The 21,914-nt window shown below is 40.9% G+C and overlaps 2 protein-coding genes across 3 annotated transcripts in view; one reads left to right on the forward strand and one right to left on the reverse strand.

Annotated features, from left to right (window-relative positions):
• The window catches only part of PEPD (peptidase D), a 365,025-nt gene that overhangs the window by 240,460 nt on the left and 102,651 nt on the right, over positions 1–21,914 (reverse strand). The window contains exon 4 of the mRNA XM_046899469.1: positions 9,591–9,763. The gene's annotated coding sequence lies outside the window, so the exon portion shown is untranslated. The remainder of the gene's footprint in view (positions 1–9,590; positions 9,764–21,914) is intronic.
• Positions 1–21,914, forward strand: part of CHST8 (carbohydrate sulfotransferase 8) — a 170,099-nt gene that overhangs the window by 68,394 nt on the left and 79,791 nt on the right. The window lies entirely within an intron of this gene.

Raw genomic sequence — 21,914 nt, forward strand, 5'->3', positions numbered from 1 at the left:
TGTGAGATTCCCACTGCTGGTGAGGCACACAGCACTGCAATGACCTCCTTCCTCATACATGTTCATCCCCACTCATTCCATCGTACACATTTTGGGCTGCCACTGAGTGTAACAGGCATTCCCCTTTGAACATAAAATTTAACTAAATCTTCCAGGGTAGCTGACATATTAGAGATAATAGGATCAGATCTTCATTTACTGAAAATGTGCCAAGTAGTCCTTGCTGGAAGCGAATCAAGTTACCTGCTTGACTTCTTTGGTTAATTAAGTCTTGTACACAAAGTATTCTTTTGCAGACAGCATTGCATTCATGCTGAAACAGTAATAAAGCAGCAGAGCTGTTCATGTTCAATGTTTGTGTTGCTGGTTACTTTGTTAAAAAAAAAAAAAAAGTAAATTTATTTAGAAGAGGAATTACCACTTTCATATAAGAAATTAGCTCAAGGTTAGTTGACTTGTCAACTAAATGTATGCCTGTATCCCTACACATACACATGTAGACATGAAAGGATTAAACTAATCCTGTTGATGTGTTTTATTTGCTCACGCTCCAAGTTAACATCTCTGTGCCTACCCACCAGGAATGGCGTTGCTCATGAGCTGTTTTCCGGTGGTCCTGTGACCCTCAAGGATGCTGTCGTTTTTCACTTCAGAATTGCAATCCTTGCTACCCAGACTTCTCGATCAGTGAGCAATTCCTAATGCAACACCAATTATAATCTTGACTGATTTCTTTTGCTCGGTATGTTTCAGCAGTTGAACCCTTGCACAAAAGCAATTTGAGGTACTAGCTAAGCTCAAATGTTCTCTGGTACAAATGCTCAAGGCCAAAGGAAGAACTGTCTCACACTTTGTATCACATCACAGCAATGTCATCTGACTTAAGGCCTTGGATAGAACGTGCACTGCTGGTAGTGTAGGAGATCTGTTGGCAGCATTAGGAGACCTTCTAAACACCTAACATCAATTTAACCAGGGACTCTAATTCTCACTAATGGCACAAGCCATATCAAAGAAAGGATTTTGCTGTATGTACCAAACAGCACACGTGGGCATCCTGCCAGCCTTCACGTGGGCCAAGAGACATGCAGTAAATTCTCACAGCTTTACTGTTTACTTCATGGCTCCTTTGAACACAACGGTGGCTAACTATGTTGATGGAAGTCTTGCCTGCGGTCCCAGAGCAGTCATTAAACTCTTAGCCTTCTGTTCAATATAAAATGACACGCTCGTTCTGCATTTCTGTAGCTGAGCTGCTATGGAGGAGCCATGGTTCGATTGATATGCCTGGCTCAAGCCCAAAAATGATTGCATTGCACTTTCCTCAAGCAGCTTGTCAGTTCGCATTCACAAAGCCATACAGGATGCAATTGTCTGGTCACTGAAAATAGCTTCTGTGCATATTTAAGCCATTGCAAAATGGCAGTATGAGAATTAATTCTCTCTTCTCCTTCTGGAGATTCATCATTTGCATGGTAGCGCTGTTCAGTGTGCATGGAATCCTCACATTCCCTAACATATTAATATTTTAGTTTGTTATCCCTTCAGTTATTTTTAGCAGCCAGCTGTCCTTGTGTGAAGCTCAGAGTGGCAGCGAGATGCTGAGACATGTTGTGAGCATGGTCAAGGACGCGCCGTCATACATCTGCTCAGCAGGCTGCAGCCTTGTCTATTATTAAAGTAATCTCTGAACTGCTACTGCAACATGTGTAATCATCAGTTGCAGGATGTCTTTTCCCACCTGCTCGCTATTTATTACCTGCTATCCTACAAGTTTTAATGGTAACTTGCAATTCAAGTAGGTAAACACGTAGAATTGAAACTCATTATAACAAAGCACAGAATATTGTGTCATTTTTTGGTCAGTTTGAGCTAATAGAGGATATTCTGAATTCTTCAGCATGCGCTTCAATTTTTAGCATTATTTAAAGAACAAGTGAACAATTAAAGATCAGCCTTCTGGACATGTAGGGAAGAATCTTTTACATTTAATAACCAAGTTGGTAACAGGTTTCATTGCTTTCTCTTACTTAATGAAAATACACAGGCTTTCTGTAGGAGCTGAAGTATTAGAACATCAGTTTAGAAATGGATTTGTGTCAAATTTTATATGCTCAAATATCAGTGATTTCCATTTGAAGCCTTTGCTGCTTTTTCTTGACACAGTAAAGGGCTCAACAAACCAGTACTGCATTAGCTGCACACGCTCCCCCGCCAACACATTAACTAACTAATTTTTCTGTGCCACTGGGAAGCAGAGCTTTTGCATTTTGGTAAATCTAACACACTTACGTGAATTCATTTTATAATTTCCTAGCTCCTATTTAATACAGGAGGTGAGAGTATGAGTAGTTGAAACCATCAGCAAGAATTAATGTTAAACCCTCAGCTTTTGACTTTAGTAGGCAGTCTCTGAGAAAAGAAGGGAAATAACAGTGTCACTGGAGGGGTATTGCAGGCTCTCAGCCTCACAGGCTTCACCTTCAGGAACCAACCCTTCTGAAATTATGGCTTGATTCATTTAGCTGGCTTGCCCTCCCCACTAACTGCATTACACTTGCACCATGCTCTGCAGAAAACAAAGACTCCAATTTTCTGAGAAAACAAAAGGTGAATCGTCATGTTCACCTTCAAAAAGTAAAAGAAAAGACTGTTGGAAAACGGCTTCATGATTTTGCCTACATATAATCTGTGCCCAGTGCTGCTGTTGTGCAGATGCCAACCCTGAGAAGAAACTTTCTAGAAATTGCAATTACCAACCCAGAGCTCTCTCTCGACAACAGCACTTGTGCAGAACACCCTTTCCTTGCTTGCCACCTACACTGAAGCATCCAGGCTGAGCATCGCTGCCAGCCAGCCCAGCCCTGCATGCAGGACGCAGGGATGCTACCTCTGCCACTACACCCACACTTCACCATCCCTGCTCCTACAGACTGCTGTCAAAACATTGCATTCTGAAAACCAACCGAAAGAAGTATGGTAGAAATGTCATTCCTTAGGCAGCAGGTCACTGCCAGTTGATTGCTCTTCCTGGTGACAACCAAGGGCCAGAGGAACAGAACAAGAAACATTTGAATTCATACAGAGCAGATGTCTGCTTCATACAGAGCAGATCTGCCTTACCACTAAATCTGAGTCGGTAGCACATATTTCTATTGGTTGTATTTAAACAGCACTAAAGGACAAGAGATGGACAACAGTTTCTAATTCATTTCTCACAGAGCATCATTCTTTCACTGTAGGAAAGCAGTGGACCTACAGCTCTTGTATGCTGCAGAGGTTGTTATACATAGTAGAGTTTAGGCAAATATTTTACAGAAATGCTAATGAAGAATTGCATGTTCAACTTCTGCATCGTATTTTGCAGCCAATTTGTTTTGTGCTGTTTTTACTTCAGTCCACGCTTATAGATACATACTCATGCTCAACAACTCATGCAGAATATGATGCCCAAACATTTAGAAATGTATTCATTCATACACTCATAGGAGTTGGACTCAATGATCCTTATGGATCCCTTCCAATTCGGAATATTCTATGATTCTATTTTAGCAAAAAAAAAAAAAAAAAAAAAAGATGCTTCTTTTATGTTTGCAGTGAATATGTGATACAACAAATACTAAAGAAGAGCTATAGCTTAATTCATATGATACAAACCAAATAATATAATATAATCAAATAACATAAAAGCTCTTACAGTGCAGGTTATATCCTCAAGGAGAGAGCCTTACATTTGTCCTATTTCTGAATAATAATTCTTTAAACACTCTATAATTTCATAATAGATTGCAAACAGTCAGAGGCTCAGAATATAACAAGCAAATGACACAGCACTTATGCAACTGACAGTGCAGGAGCTTTTAGGAAGGATATTAAAAACATCACTGTTTCACAATTGATTAATGACAAAAGAAGTTGGAAGGGATGTTTTTGTTTAAAACACCTAGACACCTAAGCACACGTTAAAATTCTCAGCAGAACTCCTTTTTAAAAGGAAATGGGATAAAATTCACAAAATTCAATCATAATCCATTCATTAAAAAGGGTCGGAAGAGACAGCCTCACTTAAAACATGATATCCATGCTACCAATCTCAGTAAGACAGCCAACTTCCCATTGGGCCAAACTTGTAAGCCAAGGCACGAGCCAGTTCTTGTGCATGTGCCTGGGTGGGGTGTACAAATGCATGCCCTCTTTACACAGAAGAACTTCTAACCAACAGTCCTGCCATCACATTTACGTTTAACGTCAAAACAGCAGAGTTTAAAATACAAAAATGATCGCAGTCCTCAGAAAATTAAAAATGTGCCGTGGTGCAAAAAGCCCGAATTTCCTCTCCTGCTGAAATCCTGAGGTTGGGGAATTGGTTGGTTAAATTATCAACCCTGTAGATACCTGCAGAACCAGGAGACTGTCCCAGAGCTTTTGGGCTGAACAGGCTGGGATGGGCACTTAAACCTATATAAAAACGCATGGCATTTGGTAATTAAATTGATAATGTCTGATTGCCAGTGGGAACCTAACAAGGCACTTCCTCCTTATTAAGCTGGAAGTAGGCAATTTGTTTCATTGAAAGAAACTGGACTGCTTACATGCTTTAAAAAGTTATGAGAATGGCTTCTATAGGTAGCAGTAGCTCTGCAAAACTAAACTGAGGTTTACTTGGAGAAGGGTGCTTCTAAAAGAAGCCATCAGGTTGGCCTCCCTCCCTTTCTGCATCTCTCAGATTTCAACCTCATCGCTGCAGAAGAGATGACACTCTATATCAGAACACATCTATTCACTGTTTAAAGCCACTGCATGTCCTAAACAACCTAATAAACAATAGGCTTCAGGTGCTCAGTAAAGCTTGTAATGAGAGACAACTACTTGTATGTCATGCTTGCTTGGTAACATACGGTAAAAGACAAGGACTCTTGTTTGCTCACATCTACAGTGAAAATACTCCTGGCTGTGGCCTTCAGCTAATGGCAAAAATTAGGTTCCATTGTTGCAATAAAACCCTCTTCGGATTCAGTGTCTGAGCTGGCAAGAAAGCATCAGAGCCCCGTTTGAAAGAAGAGCCCTTTGTCATTTCTTTCCACTCTTTTCTTCTGATAGCAGTGGACATATGACAGAGCTGCGTACTGTATCAGACACACATAATAATGTAATCAGCTTGAGCTCTTGTCCTGTGGAAAGGGGCAGCATTTATCGTACCCACAGTGGCTCAGCAGCAATGAATTCAAGACTGATGAGCAGCATTTCAGATGAGCAGCATCTGTGCCTCCCTACCAGCACATGCACATGCCGCATATTGTCCGGAAATGTGTCTAATACATATTTAATGTACTTGTTCTGTAAACATGTACTAATGGAAATAGCATTTGCTAGGAAAGGCGGTCCTGTCCGTGGCTATTAGTGGTAGCACTCCTTGAGAAAAGTAATTTGGAGCTTTCTTGTGTGAGACAGATGGATCTTGTCCCTGCACGGCATCCTTCTGCTCACATTCATGTTGGTAAAAATGTACACTCAGATTTGTTTTCGTATCTAACTGTGGAGTCAAATGCCATAGCTAACGTATATCCCAGCGCATGGAAATCAGAAAGAGCCAACAAGACCTTTGAGTGTGATCCCCAAAGAGCTTTTCCGAACTGAAATGTCACAGCCTTCACACAGCATCTTTAATCCAAAAATAATTAAATTAGATTTATATAGAGACAATCCGAGACACTGGCCCCAGATAACTGGTGATTCATTTAAAGTGACTAATCCTAACAACCGTGAAGTCACTGCAGGCCAGGGCCCTGCAGGCCCAACTATGGGGAGAGTGCCTCCTAAAGCTCTTACAAAGAGATGCACTGGAGCATCAGCTGGGCTAACTGCAAAGAAGTGCCCTAATTTCATTCACAAACTGCATGGTTTTTTTACATGTTATCTTCAGTGAAGTCTGAACTGAACTCCAGAGCCTCAACTAAATACTCACTGAAACCTGCCATCCTTCTAGGGTAATTGGTGAGGTATGCGTGTGTGATAGAGCAGTTTTGTATCAATTTTGATTTTCTTATGGAGATTCACTTCCACAGTCTTTTATTTCCTGTTGAGCACAACAATTCGCATCAGCAACACCTCACAGTAATGTACGATAAACTTGCAGAGTTTTGCAACAGGAGCTAAATGAAATGGTGGAACCGATGCACGTTAGTGCAGTGCATTCACTGCCACTCCTATCAGACAAGCGGATATTAAAGTTCCTATCGCCTAAAGAACCCTGAGACGAACTCTACCTCTGCATAAATTACTTTGGCATCGAGGGGTCAGCACGTAGACTGATGCTGCAATTGAATCTAAATCTCAGAAGAGCTGAGTTAGAACCACTATAATGTCCTCACTGCACAGAAACAACTACCTAGCAACAGTATCTGCTAAATAATATGTTCTTTAAAACTAGCAAGTAGAAAACTGAATGGACATGCAAGTTGTAAAACGCCTAACTAGCTGCATATTTGTTGACTTAAAGTAAAGAGATGCTGCCTGACAAAAGGATCCCGGCTCCTGGAGGAACTGAGAGTTCAGGAGAATAATGTAAACCTCTTCCAGTGCTGTTTGTGTGACAGGGAAAACAGGGCCCTGTTCATGATCCTGAGCCTCTGCTGTGCTGACCCACCCCAGGCCAGACCTGCTGCCTCTGGGAGAGGATGAACGGGACAGGGCTGGGTGGCTGTGAGTCCTTGCACCATTTTCCATAGCAGGCTGACCCATTTTGTGACTTTTTCACAAAAGCATAAACCGGGCACAGTGAGCCAAAAAAGGGTTAAAAAGAAAATCTGGTCTTCATACTTTTTTTGATTTTGTGAGCATGAATCTCTTTCACGGAACAGCTGTCAAGTCAGCCAACGAAACAGGTCTGCTTAGGTCTCCTGATAATACCAACTGCTGTTGTTCATGTATCCTCAGTGACAGCAGCAAGATGAAAATCGAAATGAATCGCCCTACAAATGAGACACTTCTCTGCTTTGACTTTCCAAACGTGACAGTGGTGTTTGTTTTCTCAGTCAGCAACATTTAAAGATGTTAGAAAGCTCTGGTGTCACTGAGTTGCTCACGGGGCAGTTTCAAAACGGAAAAAAAAAAGTGAGAAATCTGCATGACAGTTCCTTTCACAATTGTGTTCAGATTTGTGTCCATTAGTACTTCCACCAAACTGAACTGCTAAGTATCACTAGCAATACAAGCTACTGCAGGCCTTAAGTGACAACAGCTAACATTTCATCTCTCCCTATGAAGTATTTACTCCATGCCCTTACTGTGCTACAGATGCAAACTGTTGGTTCACACCATAAGAGCTACAGGTCAGCTTTAGCTCCCGCTGATGAGCTGCCGTAGCACAGATGCATTAGCTTCTGTCAGTCTGCTCAGGAGAACAGGGATTTTCAACAGATCACAAATTATGTAGAGAAAAACAATTTTTAGAAGTGCACTTTCTTCAGCATGAGTTGTAAATATGATTATCTGCCCTCCTATTGGAAAAGCTGAGAACGCTCTCTAAAAATAAATGAATTAAGTTCTGTAATTTGTGTGAAGTAAATATTTCTGTCTAGCTTCCACGGGAAGAACCTAAGGCACAAGGTACCCTGTGGAACCCATCAGTTACTTCCATTTACTGCAATTTGCAGCTGGAAACAAAAATTAAAGTTGTAAAAGACACAGGATTGGTTTTTTTTGAACAATTACATTAAAACTCAGAAGCCATATTGAAGCACTGAAATATATTCTTACATACATATATAATTCAACTGCCTTTTAAAATACATTTCTGTGGTGTGATTTTCCTCCTTATCTGATTCCCTAGACACCATTAGCTAATACAAGCACAGCCCCGTGCTCAAACAGATCCCTTTGCCCCTCCTCAAAAAAAGATGTCTGCTTTTCAAAAATGCTTTACGAATTTAACTTTCTTTGCTTTCAAAGGAACATAGATTGTAAACATTTGTCTCCATGGATGCTTGTAGACATAGCTGTTAGAATGGATTAGCTGAGGGCAGTACTGTGCTAACACATAGAAAAGCATCTCTCGCATCAGCATGGTTTGGTGGTGCACTGAGGGATTTCATGTGCATCTACCCCAGTTACATCGTGATATCCCAAACCTCCAGAATCTTTTGATAGTTTCACTCTAAATCCACTGAGTCAAAATTCTTTCCACGAATGTATCTCCAAAGCTCAAGCCTTGCTGAATAATCTACTCTCGAATTGTTCTGCCCAACAAGCTTTATTTGAGGGACTATTCATCCCAAATTCCTGGGTTTGTAGGTGCCAGCTGTGAAACATCCACAGAGCCCAATTATGATTTAATAATTAATATCAGAACTACACACTATCTGTACTTTCATTCTGAGAGTCTCAAAGTGCTTTGCAAGTAAGAATAAACGTCCAGACACACTGTGAGTGCCCCCATGTTACCAATGAAGGAAGCAATGCTCAGTCATTTCGTCACTTTATACAGAAAATCTCAAGGAAAAGCAAAAACAGTACCAAGAACTTCATAATCCAAGTGTTATACTGCTAGCACAAAGCTACCTTTCATTCACGTTCTCTTTTTAAATTACTTTGAGATTAAATAGGAAGAAATTTCCTTGAATTATATGGAGAATAAAGCAAGTTGGTCCACAAATTCTCCATCTTGAACCAGATTGTTTTGCACGAAGAGAATTTTTGGCATTTGATCTTTTTTGAAACTGAAGAATAACTGAACATGTGATGCGAAGCATGCAACAGGAATGCGTGTGGTTACCAGCACTGCCTTATCAGATCCTCTACTTCAGCTGCTAAACTTCAACTCGTTCTTTAAAACGTCCCATGCCAGGAATATCTAGCTGGACTGATTCTTTTTTTTAAACACGTCAAAATAAATGATCCAGATGTTTTCAAAAATGAGATGAGAGGGGAAAGGGCAATTCTGTGAATATTTTCCTTTTCTTTTGTTAAAAACAAACAAACAAACAAACAGAAACTGTGTATACATTTTGTTGAACACCTGGCATTGTTGCTGGAATAGAGGTAGTGCTGGTGTTAGATATTTGCCTTTTGCTCTCCCTGCTGGAAGGGACTCACACATGCACATATGACCCTTTGCTCCCACCACAGCCACTTTCCTGGCATCTCAAAATTGAAGGTCTGAAGTCAGTTCAAGCTTAGGACACTAAAAGATCTCTGAAGTTCAGAGCACTGACAAAACAGTCAATTATATAACATCCCTCTTGAAAGACTGACTATGCTGCTGATAGCATATTTTCTCTTCTTGATTTCAGTTCTAATGCTTGTGCACCACAAACTTCCCTTGGCCATCTGTGGAGGATGCCACAGCAGAAGTATTAAGCATTTTGTTTGCATACTCCGGACTCATGTATAGCAAGCATGAGGTATATCAATTAAGAGAACTGCACTCCCAAAAATGTGAAATATGGAACGAAGTAATGAGCAATCCTGCAGCACACACAAATGCTTTCAGTGCTGATCAATCATTTCATGTCTCTTCTCAAAGAAAACAGAGCCAGTGCCACCTGGCAGAAAGCCGGCACTCTCAACTCTCACCAAAATAATTAGCTCACCTGTAGATTTCCCAGCCTGGATGCTACACAGAACCTGGCAGCACGAGGCAGGTGCTGCTGATGGGCTGGTCTCACAAAGCAGGCTCGAGCCATGCTGCTGCTCCTCCCGCAGGGAACACTTGGTGGGGTGGGTTCACAATGTTGGTCACTCTCTGGGATTTCAGCAAGCTGATCTACAGACAAGATAAGAAATTTCAAACATGAAGCCAGCTGATATATTATGTGGTAGTTTGATTCTGGGACTTCTGTATAACTGAGATTTCTCAGCTGCAAGCAACAGGATGCTGCTGTCCTCCACGATAGGATCACAGCTTGCCCTATACTAAGATAGGGGTTTCTTTTCATAGCATCTAAAATGTAGCAGTAAGTTACTTCTGCAAAACCGAGCTGGGTTTGGGGCTGCAAAAAGGAGGAAATTTCCCCATCTGTCAGGTTAATTTAAATAAGGTTGGTTAGTCAGAGCAGTTCAGTGGTTTGGAAAGCTAAAATAAGTCCTTAAGAGATGAGTGGGACCTCAGGGAAATAAACATATCACACCAAGCTACACAATTTCCTACAGCATATGTACATGTGTGTGAAAGCCACACGTCTCTGCAATTTGCAAGTGCATGCACAGGCTCACAAATCAAAGTTTAAAGTAAGACTGAGGGGTCTTTTGTCCCATAATGTATTAGAGCAGAATGGATTTAATCAGCAGTTTGACAAATGACACACCTGCTTAATTTCCTCAATTGCTAGGGCACAGATTTTATGCAGTGTATTTCAGCGTCACTGAACAAAGGATGAATAGCAGACCCTCAGCCCATGGAATTGGGATGCCTGGTACTATCCATGAGCCTCTACACAGCAGCTAATAGGCACAAACGGGTATTTGCTACCAGGAATGTCCTGCTGTGTGGTCCTTCATTCGTTGCAGGATGTCTCTTTGCTTTAGTGCAGCCTCTAAATTAGTCTTGCCTAATACAGGTTCACACCACTTAAATATCTTGAACTAGCCATGTGTTTGCTGAATCTATGTCATAAGTACACTCCTATTTTTTATGTGGCATTTAGAAATTATCTTTGAATTACAACAGAAAGATAAAACATTGACTCTTTCCCAGCATTTTACAACTTGAAACAGAAGCCCAGAAAACCCAGAAATCTCTCTTTCTCTTTCTTCCCAAGTGCTTCTTTTTCTGTTCAAGTGCTAGTTTCACTGGCTTTCCTGCATATAAACCACACAGAAGCAAGCATCCAGGATTATACAGCAGGTACCTCTCAGGGTTCAAGCATCAGCTGCTGATCTTACCTCTTACTCTTTATTATAGTATTACTGGAGCACCTAAATAACACACAACTGAAAGGCTAGGCTATAAACATCCCACTTGTACAGATTCCCTATGACACAGATACCAGGACACAAATTACTGGGCAATACAGTTTTTCCTAACATTGTGTAGCATATATCAAGCCTTGAGATTGTGATCTCTTTCAGACCAATATAAACAAACAGATATAAACCACTGTAACAGAGATCAGAATCTGATCCAAAGAGTGTGTGTAGTTGGCCTTGTTCATTTTCTCCGCACTAGTGGTAATGAAAGATCCTCTGAAGTGGCATGCACTGGTAGATAGGGAAATGTGCTAGATGAGTACTCAGCCTAGCCATCAGCCTGGTTATAAGAAGACTCCTACACAGGCTTCTCTTCACACTGTCAGAGCCTCTCTGACAAGGGCTTAAATTGCCCCAAAGGAATTAAGTTTGAAAGACCTGGGGAATGTGGTTGTAAATTTTGTACATTAGAGAAAAGTCCAACTACATACAGAAAAGCTGACTCCTAAATTATGTGTAAGTAAAATGAACATGAAAATTAGACTGGACAGCATTTGGTGACACTGATATTCTTTTAAGCCACCAGTATGCTTTGATGTATTCAGTGCAATCCTACCTCTGAGCTTAGTGCAGGTAGAGCCTGGCTTTGCAGGGAAAGAATCTCTTTCTACTTTTGCTAATGTTAAAGATATGAGAAAGAATTAATTAAATTCAAATAACTTCCTGCAGAAATGGTGGCCTTGTGATATATTTTAGCTGTGATTTCATTAAATAAAACAAGAGATGTATATGTGTATATGTAACACAAAAATGCTTCTGACAGTGTAAGAGGCAGTGATTGGAGTGTGCAGGAGATCAAGAGTCTTTACCTTTATTCTGTTCTCCCAATTTGGTTGTGTTATTGTCTTTTACTTTGCTTCTGATGCGTACCATATAAAATGATTTGTTGTAAAAAGTTATAAATGGGCTTCTGCCTCTGACACACACTAGAATACATCATGCTCGCAGTTCCTGTCTCCTTCAGAAAGGAGATTTTGCTGGGAAGCTTTGTTTCTCCTGCTTGCTATTCCACTGCTCTCTTGCTGCAAAGTTGTTGTCAAAGTTGTTCATTTGATAGGAAGCTGATTTTTGTCAGTACACTGCATGCAGTATTTTTGGCACAATACATTTAAGAGAAGGTAACCTCACTTTGCAGTCATTCTTGTGAACATGAGGAAAGCCATTAAAATTTGATACGATCATTTATCACAAGCATCGTTATTACGAATACTAATACAACAGATGTAATTGTAGCTTACAAGTCAGGATGAAATGTTGGCAAGTGCAGTTTGTCATGCTTGGCTTAGAATTAATTCATATTAAATAATATTTTAATTGCATTGTCTTGTTTCCCCACTATGCTCCCCGATGGATGTTTGTCTTCTAATAGCTCATTGCTTAAGTACTGTAAATAGTTGTAAATTCTGAAGTTAAACTGCATAAATTACCCAATAATGCCAAATATTAGCACTCTACTTGTCAAATGCAGTTTGATACAATGAACTGGGTGAGTGTTTTTCAGAGGGAAGGGAAGGGAACACTTCACATGGTAACTAGCTTTACAAGCAGATTTTCTTTCTGGTTTGATACTAGAAAATAGTTGTTTGAAAGATGTATTTACTTTACCAACAACACACCAGTCTTACCACAGGGCTTCATTTCAGATACAAAATGTCAGTCAGCCATGCTCTGTTGGACAAGAATATCTGCCTGCCCTACGTTGTCTAAACAAACCTTTTTATTCTGTGTTTGCATTTTGGATAACTTCTTTTAGACATATGTATTTGCTAATATCAAGATGCTAAACAAATCAATAATATGTCAGACCTTTTGTGAAAAGCAACAGAAGAATGGTGTCCCAGCATTAATCAACTCTCATGATTGACAGCTAATGATTTCCTACCCAGTGATCTATAGATAATCTCATTTTTGCCTTCATAGAAATGCCAGATTATACTCAGACGGCAGGAGAAATAACTCTTCTACATTTTCATTCATAGTCACTCTTGCAGTAACTTCTTTCAGGAGATAGTATCAGAAATACGCAGCTAAATAAAAGCACTTCATAGATGAGCAGAATGAATTAATTTCTAGGCCCTAGTCATTACCTTTAATTAACTGAAGGAGCAGAACCATGATCACTGTCAAATATAGGCCAATTAATAAAATTAAGCTGTTTAAATCCTTGATGGTGGCCACAATTTGAGCAGTTTCATAACCTACATGTTCTACCTGGTTTCCAAAAACCACTGTGAATTGCAAAATACAGAGGTTCTTCAATGACGTCTTCAAAACTACGAGGAGATACGAGTTCAAATACCAGACAGGTGGAAAATTAAGTTTGAGGTCATAGTAAAATACTCCTGTCTCTGAGACACTGGGATAATAAGAGAGAGCCAACTCTCAGTACGGGGCTCTCTTGCAGAGCAGCTGAATTCATTGCAATTGTGACGCTTAATCCAAAAAGAGGAGGAACAGTTAGAGCAATTTATCAGAAGTATAAAACTGTATTTTTATCCTGCTGCTCTTCATTCACACAGAAAAACAAGTTGCTTAGAGGAACTACAGACAGGATTACGCTTGAGATTTCCAAGGACTAAAACAAAATTGAACTGTGTGCTCTGCAGTCACACCACCCTGTGCTCCCAGCCACCCCAGTGCCTGCTGCTCACCGGGCTCATCCTGCCCTGAGCGGCCCACGTAGTGCTGCCACGATCCTTCCCTTCACGTGCTCCAGAGTACAGAAGGACAAGCATGGTGAAGTTAAAACACCTAAAGCCATAATGATTTATGATGCCAATGAAGAGGTAAAGCTAGCTACCAAAGCTACCGTCGTCTTCATGGAAGATAAATGTTTAAAGACAAATTTTGGATTTTTTTGGATTTTTTTTTTAAATTCTCTGAACACGGGAGTTAGAACTGGAGTAGGTAAACTGTTATTTTCACTTCTGACAGAACAACACTGAGGAAAAAGCTTTTGCTGCACCCCCAAATGACAATTTTAGGAGGACAGAGGGACCAGAAGACTCAATGGCTTGACAGGTGTGGCATTCACTTTGGTTACAGAACACCTAAGATCCTGTCTGTCCTACCAAATTAAACACAACAAGAGTTTAAGCCTCAGTTTTGTTCATCCAGTCAGCCAAGTGACTCAACAGATAGTTCATTCTTTCCGCAAAAGGGAAACAGTTGTAGTGGATGAGTTTGAAAGCAGCATATTCACAAGTCAATGAAATGATGTCTTGGGATGGTGGCCTGAGGAGCCACATGTAAGCCCCAGCTCCACCTCAGAGGTAAGGTCTGTCCACAACGCATTATGTACACAGCTGTTTAGATGTTCCCTCAGAGTTTAAATACTCTGACCAAATAAATAAATAAGAAGAAAATGCACAACTGGACATAACGCATTCCAATGAGAATGTTCAAATATTGACTTCTTGAAAGACTGGCAGATGGTAATTTACCTAACGTTGAGCAATCACTCACTTTTTGAGGTGATTCTTATTGTATGAGCTTGGAAAGGAGTCACTAAAGGATATTCCAAGTTGGAATGCTATCAGTAACCAGAAACACAGCGTACGGTCAGCTGGTCACCTGATGGCTCTTGGTTCACAAGTCAGATCTGAACATACGCAACGTTAGAAAAACTGACAGGAACAGACATAAGCAGCCAAGTTTCTGCCTGACTGATCTCCTAATAACGCACTGACCCTTTAATGTTCATCTTTCACCAACAAGCATGCAAGGGAACTGCAAAGTATGCAGTTCAACTCTGCAGAAGAATCCACAACACAAATAAAATTACACTCAAATCTCCCTATTCCACAGCCCTCGGAGATCCTTTCAGCCCATGCACACCCCACCCTTGCAGCACCAACCTGCTCTCCCCTCCTTCCAGTTGCCCCAGCCCTCCTTCAGCAAGGAGAAGGTAGATGTTTTATTTGCCCCTGTTTAACATCTTTCCACTGCCTCAAGTGGTTGCAGAGATCTATCTGCTCTGAGCCCCCCCACGGTACAGCTTACAATGCATGTCTGCTTTGAAATGCAGAAACACGTGTTTGGAGGGAGGACAAAGGGCATGCTTCAGTTTTATGGAAACGTTATTAAAAGTCTTTTCAAAAATTGTTTCCTTAGAGAACAACAACAAAAAAGAAGCAAGGATTATCATAGCAAAACAAAACCCCCAGAGCCATTTTTATTTGCCAAGCAATGTACACAAAACCTGATTAATTTAAAGTTACATTCATATATTTTATATAGCCTTAAATTATTCATTTCCATTAAAAAAAAATATATCCAAGCACAGTTGCTTTGGTAATAAATTTTTAAGACGGGGAGACGTTTTGCATCCTCCCACTCTCCTGGGACTTTGCTTTGCATCTTGGGTTGTTCATTAAGCCAGGATTAGCAAAGTAGGGATTACTGTACAACACTGAGCAAATTGTTTCTGGATCCGGACTCACTGGGCACAACCACTGAAAGCAGTCAGAGTAAGGAGGGAATTGGAGGCACTGTGCTCTTCTGGGCTTGCATACTCTTCAGGAATGAGGGCCAACGTCGTTAGCACTGCACTACAGGGATGCCTGAAGCATTCCTACTCCTACTGCTGCTGCAGTACTTAGAGCACAGCAGCTCAACACAAAGGTTTTTGGCCAAAGGAAAGAACGCAAATGACTTTTTTTCCTGCTCTGCTGCTGTGACACTTAAGTAAGCTTTCCAGCCCTGGACCTCAAACCTGGCCTCCTCCTTGGCAGTCTGTGGGCTGAGATGATGTCCCCACTACTACTCCTCCTAGAAATTATTTGTACTACAGCGATGCTGCACAGAACTTCCCTGCTTAAGTTAAGAAACACCTCACATGTAAAAATGTCCTACTGTTTCTATGGATAAATCAAGACACCCTTTAACAGGACTGCATCTCTTGCTATTCTAGAACAATCCAAAGCAAATATCGTAATAGGCAAGCAAGCTATAAATCTGCATGGAATTTTTAATATAATGATGCTTTACTCTCAAAGCTGCAAATCCAGTGAAATGTTATACATACACGATATGCAGAAAAGCCTTCATAGGCTGAGATTTTAGTCAGCCAGTTCCTGTAATTTGTATTCAAAGACTGGGGACAATAAAAAGCACCTAACCTGCCTCTCCCCAGCTCCACGGAGCGCACGATGCACAATGAGTCACTGCCTGAGTTGGTGCTTGACACAGAGCACAGCTACCAAAGCTGAAGCTTTTGAGCTTTTGACAATTAGAGCTCTACCCTGCCGTCCTTATTCAGTGAAGCTGACGGGAGTTTTTTCCTGAAATTGGTTCTGTGAAGCCAGCAATGTGAGGCTGCCATGAATATTTTAAAGTAAAGGAGCTGGAATACTCTAATGATCTTATGTAAATCTAGCCTAAGAATTTCATTGAAAATTTTTTTGAATGGGTCATTAAGCAGGGAAGAAAAGGTTGGAAAGCAGCCTAAAAAGGAGAACATTTTCAAAAGCTCAAATACTCCCACATTCTTCAGAGCCAGCCAATTAGGCTAGCTTGGGGCAGTCAAAGAAGAGCAAAGTGACAGAGCATCAAGCGTACCTGTAACTATAGGCAGGCCCTCCGCTTTGTCAGGAAGGGGACAGCGGAAAGGCAGTAATATGAAGTGTACAGGCTTAACTGCTAGGCTTATACCATAGGTGCATAAAAATTACTGAGATTTACTATTTTTCTCTTTATCGTTAGTGCTAAAAATAGAAGTCCTGCAGAAAGTCAAAATTAAACAGCAGTGATAACAGAGGTGGGAATGCGAGCCTCATGGCTCCCACTGGGCCCCAGCACCTGGCTCTCCCCAAACACTCACCAATGGTGTCCTGTGCATCTGCACGGTGCCCCTGGTGCATGGGATGCCACTCACCTAGATGCCCAGCCCATTCTTTTTCTGTTGCAAAGCAGCACAAATATTTCTTAGGGAATTTCTTTAAAAATAAATCTGTCCTTGACAGCTGAAGGACTTTTCATGTCTGATTTCCTTAGTCTTTATGTGAAGGCATACTATTATTTATAATGTGAGAAGTGATTAGGATGAAGTTATATATGCACGGTTGGCAAACAGACTTACAGAATGTGCCTGGCACAGCTCGTTCATTAAATCCCATCCGTTTTTTTGTTGACTTTTCTCTTGAAGGTTTATTCCAGAAGCTACCACTTTATGCCAGCAGCATCTAAGCTGCGTGAGCAATTACTTACATGTATTTGGATGTTGCAATAAGTTCTTATTCAGCGTGTATCTGAGCAAAAGTCTTTTCTTCAAGATTCGATCCATCTTTGCTGTACCCAGAGCCATAAATGCCATCCTGCCCCTGTGCCCCATCTGCACGAGGGCTATGGGAGGTTTCCCTCAGGCTCCTGAGTTTCAGTCTAAGGACTGACAGCAGCCAGCACCCAGCTTTAATTGTGCTGCCACCCCTGCTTGTTCAGGGGGCCAGTAACAGATACACACCCTCTCACATGCAGATACAACAATATTTTTCTCTAATCTTGGCTGAAAGAAGTTCTCTTCCTATCCAGTCCTCAAGGCAGCAGCACAATACACGTTCCTCACAGCCTCCCAGGAGGTAAAGCAGAGCCACAAGCCTGCCTTGGTAGCAGGGAACTGAGGTTCTGCAAGGATAACCACCCCATCACGGCTGAGTGACAGCAGGTAACATTTGGCTGCTCAAGCAGCAGTCACATAACCATTACAAAGAGACTACGGAGCAGTAGTGATGAACAGATTCAGGATCCCTCTCTCTGCATTTCTAGGGATCAGCAAACTTTTCAATGAAGCAATCATCTGAAGGACTTGGATTATTAGAATGGTTCGGCTTTTACACACGCTGGATTAGCTGAGTAACTGACAGCTTCAAATTGGTAGATGTCATTGAAGCAGCAATGCTAGCATAAATACCAAATGCTTTTTTATGAGGAATAAATGACATTTTCACAGTTTTACCCAGAGGTAGTGCTGAAGCTGGCAATTCAGAGAAAAGCCAGTTTGGATTTATGTGGCAGGTAAGCCCTCACAAATTACACAGGCTGCTTTGTCAGGAAATGACGACCCTCTGAAATTATTCATGCAATCCACAGATACGACCCAGGGTCAGCCCAGTGATTTAATTACATAAAGACAATGCCAAGTATAGACAGAAGTAAAGTTTGGAAAATATATAGTATTCAAGCTTCCTGCAGATAGCTAATCCAGGTACTTCAACCAGAAATCTATTAAGATAAGTATTCTCCCTGGTAACATACTTGAAGACCTCACACAGAACTCAAAATAAAAAGGTGGCATTTCCATTTGCTAGAAAGACAACTATGTATTCACAACAGGCCATGCTATTTAGACTGCTTTCAGGAAGAATGAAGGGCTCTGGCCACTAGGTACCGCTCAGAAGAGAGAGTAAAAAAGCAATTTTAGAGACAGGTTGGGAAGAATATCTAAACTGGGCCTGACAAGTGTGCTTAAACCACCAGTTACAAATCAGATACATGGGAACATCATTCCCTGTTCTTCCTACTAAGGAACTTGAATTCCTCTTTGGTTCCCCATAGCAAGTGTCTGCTCCAGTCACTTAGGTGGATTCTCTCACAAATGAAGCCCATAAAGCAAAGCAACATTTTCCAGCCACACCTCAAAAAGGAAAATGTGTAATAGCAGTTAGAGCTGAGTATGACTTAGTATAAACATGTTTGAAATGTTCTCTATGTCAATAACTTGAAAATACCACACTGCTAAGTTCAAAGCTGCACATAGTTTTGTATACTGTTAAATGGCTGAAGCTCTTCTTTCATTTTTGATAGGAATTGTGGAGTAGAAAATAATTATACTGTCAGTATGGATGGAAAATGTTGCCTATATTTAGACATTACAACATTCCTGCTTTTGTCATCCTTTAAATTGATCTGCATGTGTATTATAAATTTATAAACACGTTCAGTAGTTGATTGCTCCTTCTTTCCTTCCCATACGAGGTTGCACAAGAGATGAACACGAGCAGAAAGCTCACCTAGGGCCAAGGTATTATTGTTGTTAATCATAACATTACAGTGACAACTCTTTACATTTGCTACTCCACTAAATATTCCTAAGAGTTAATTCCAAGGCATCGGCATCGTTGCAGAAAGAAACTGGATATCACATTTCTGCGTAAAATCCATCTTTTCACTTTGCAAATATCAGTGCACGTTAAATATTTGAATTTTCTCTGCATTCAAGGTTTTAAAGTTCAGCATTAATGAGTGCAATCAGGTGCCAAACTATTCAGTTCCCAGGAGAACAGTAGTATAGAATGAGCTATGGCAAAATTCCAGGGACTGAATCTATAATACAGTAAGATTCACACGTTTAGTACAATGTAAAAATTACTTAATTTATTCTACGGGCTTTGCAAAGAACAACCTATAAAATATTTTTTAAAGCATCTTAGTTTGACAAAAATAAGAGCTAAATTATCTTATAATGCTGATGTTAATGTTTGAAGGGGAATGCAAATCACCCTAGCAAGAAGCCGAGTTAGTTGGGTAGATGCTGCTGCAGCACAATTCAGAAATGAAAGTTATGAGAGTGCTGTCTAATTTTCCTTAATATTTACTCTAACTCTCATTTTCTTCCCACCAGTCTCATTTCTCTTTCACATGTTTGCTAATGAACAGACTATCAGCGAGAGGCAATACTTCAGAAACAAGAGCACACCTATCTATTAACCAAAGCAGAATAACTGAAATGTACACAATAATTAGCAGGCATGAATTCAAAAGCTAATTTTAGATTCTTGATTCAAAAAAGCCTGACAAATGTGCCTGAGCTCACTCACACGAACAGCACCAAGAGATCAATGAGACAACGTAGTTAAGACCTTGCGTACCGGGAATGAGATCCTTCTCGAAGTGGTTTGATTAAAAAAGAAATTCAAATATCCTCAACGCTTGCCTCTTTCTGAAAACAAAATCACCAAATGTCATAATTAAAGCCAGCTTAGTCCTTGAATAAACAACGGGGGATTCCATCACAACCTCTCAGCAGTGGACCGCTTGGGCTGGCCTGCGGTAACAGCAGCTATGCAAGGTGCAGCTCTGCGAGCACCAGGATTAACGAATCCCTGCTTTCCCCCAGCTTTGTGTGTCACAGCTGACTGAAGAGTTGAGCTCGGGCTGAAACTCTGCCAACAGCTGAGGCATTTATTCAGTCTTTCTGCCTTGCAAACTCTTGCAGACTATCCAGGCTGACAGCTCACGCTGCCACATGCCCTTAATCCAGGCATGTAAAGGGTTTTTCACCCAGTTGCTCATTTCCATGAAGCTGCTAATAGTTTAATTATAGCTGAGACCTCTTTTGTTCTGTTTACTTGGAAGTAGTCTGCGGGTTCAAAAGTTACCAGAGATGGGCAAACAGAGGCACAGTGCGCTTGTATAAATCTTTCCTCCACAACAACTAAATCTAAAAGAAAAAACAAAGCGGACACACCACTACTTCAACCCGCAGCAAATGATAAGGTGAGGACGGTTCTCTTCACTAAGGATTTTGTACTACTGGCGCCACTTTTCTGCTGTTTCTCAGGAGAAACTTGCACAAAGCAAAGTGAAACAATCACCTCCACCACACGAAGCACCGCGGCACAGCCGCACAGCTCCCTGCTTGGTGCTTTCCTGCTGACAGCACTCACGGGGTGCACGCAGCGAAGGCTCACCGGTGCTTAACGTGAACTAACCCGAACACATCAGGTCTGTCGAGAGCTGCGTTATTTATGGCCAAGTTTCACAAAACATTCATAAAGCGTGGCATCTAAACAGTAGTTCGTTTGATCGATTACTTAATATATTTTACTGTCTTTTTTTTCTGGAGGAAGTCTCACCGGTTCTAATGAAGTATGCTGTGCTTTTAATCAAATGTCAGGTCTGAGCACCTCAGCTTACGTCTTTTGGTGGAATGCGCTTGGCAGCTCAGGGCACGTCAAATTGAATAGAGCTGTAGCAGCCCGGTGCAGGATGAGAGCTCCCAAATATGTTCTCTGATTCAAGGTTATCTCGTAGATTGCAGATTAGATGTTCATTTGCCTTGGCTTATGTCAGCGTGTACTGTCCTAGACTCTGAGAAGGACTTCTGTTCCCTCAAAGTGCGGACTGTGCTGTATTTAAGGCTGAAATCACACCCCTGACCAGACTATCTGGGGAGAAAGGCCTGAATTAGCCTGTTTCCTTCTTGCAGACAGACACTTCCCCACCAGTGCAATACTTCAGCTGATTCTCGCTGTAAATCTCAGCCTCTTCCCAGAGAAGGTTTATGTAAATCTTAATTACGGCATCACAATTTCAGTATTTACTGACATGCTGTAAATCCACTGTGTACAAAGCAGGCGAGGATCCAATAATAGAGAGGCATTGTTTAATTATATGTTTATTAGAGCAGTAAAACTAATAATCCCCAGTAAAATCTTTGAAAATTATCCAATCGTGGTAGAGTAATCACTCTCCTTTCAGCACAAGATAAAAGCACGGCAAACAGATATTGCTGTATCATAACGCTGTATCAGAATTACACAGCCCCCGAGCCCAATTCACACTGCCAGCCTCTCACAATCATGTATTTAGAATCACGCATTAGAAAAGGAATTGAATAATTCAAGTGTTGGTGCCTAAGTCAATTATTTCATCTCAATGGGAACAGGCTCTAGAAGCTCATTTTAAACACAGCTCTGATTCAAAGCCAGCAACAGTTAGGGCAGTCTTTCCTTCTTAACAACTGTCTACAGATGAAGCCAATCGTAACTGAAAATCTTACAAAGCCCCCCACAAGCACTTTGTCAGGTTTCTGACAAGATTTTTTTCATATGTACAGAATACGTCCTTGTTCAGACAGAACAACATGGAGGCATTTTGCTTATTGCTCATTTACAGTACGCATGTCCTCTTGATTACAGTATCCCATAGTGCACAAAAGAATGCAAGCCAGT

Source organism: Gallus gallus, chromosome 11 (genome assembly GCF_016699485.2).
Source record: "Gallus gallus isolate bGalGal1 chromosome 11, bGalGal1.mat.broiler.GRCg7b, whole genome shotgun sequence".
Classification (NCBI taxonomy): domain Eukaryota; kingdom Metazoa; phylum Chordata; class Aves; order Galliformes; family Phasianidae; genus Gallus; species Gallus gallus.